Here is a 1,023-nt window from a genome sequence, read left to right as displayed (position 1 = left end):
ATCTCAGTGAACCTGTCACAAATGTGGCTATCTGGGGGGTGAAACTCACCCATGGTTCCCACATCTGACACCCAGTACCAAGCACTAACCCCATAGGCATGACTGAGTTAAAATCATGCAGCTTACCTTTCTCCTCACCTGCTTTCTCCTAAGCCTGTTGAGACAAAGCCTGGAAGTCCCACTCCTTTGCCACGTTGCTCGCTCGATGGGGCACTCTCCTCACCTCTGCTTGCCGGGCTGCTTACCTCACCTCACCTCACCTCACTGGGCCGCTAACCTCTGCTTGCCGGGCCGATCACCTCTGCTCGCCGGGCCGGTCACCTCACCTTACCTCACCTCACCGGGCTGCTCACCTCAGCTCACTGGGTCACTGACCTCACCTCATCTCTGCTTGCCAGACTGCTCACCTCTGCTTACCGGCCACTGACTGCCACTCGCCATGCCACTCACTTCACCTCACCTCGCTGGGCCACTTACTTCTGCTCATCGGGCTGCTCACCTCACTTCACCTCGACAGGTCACCACCTCCGCTTGCCAGGTGCTCAGCTCACCTCCAATTGTGGGGCGACTCACGTCACCTCACATTGCCTCCAGTACTAGAGCAGTTCTGAATGATCCACACCTGAGTACGGGGAATAAGAAAAAGATGAAAATGAAGTCGAAGGAGAAGATGAAGACAAAGAAGAAGAAGAAAGAAATAGAATACAAAGAGGAAAATAAGAAGAAGATGAAGGAGAAGACGAAGTCGAATAAGAAGATGAAAATGAAGACAAAGAAGATGAAGATGAAAATGAAGATGAAGAAAAAGATGAAGAAGAATTAGAAGATGAATAAGAAGAAGATGAAGACGAAGAGGAAGATGAAGAACAAGAAGATGAAGAAGAAGTAGACCTAGAAGAAGAAGAAGATGGAGATGAAGATGAAGATGATACTGAAGAACAAGAAGAATAATAATAAGGGCAGAAAAAAAAGAATGAAGATGAAGAAGAGGATGAAGTAGATGGATAAACATTAGAAGAGGAA

This window comes from Narcine bancroftii, chromosome 9 (genome assembly GCF_036971445.1).
Source record: "Narcine bancroftii isolate sNarBan1 chromosome 9, sNarBan1.hap1, whole genome shotgun sequence".
NCBI classification, from domain to species: domain Eukaryota; kingdom Metazoa; phylum Chordata; class Chondrichthyes; order Torpediniformes; family Narcinidae; genus Narcine; species Narcine bancroftii.
This window is presented reverse-complemented; position numbering follows the sequence as displayed.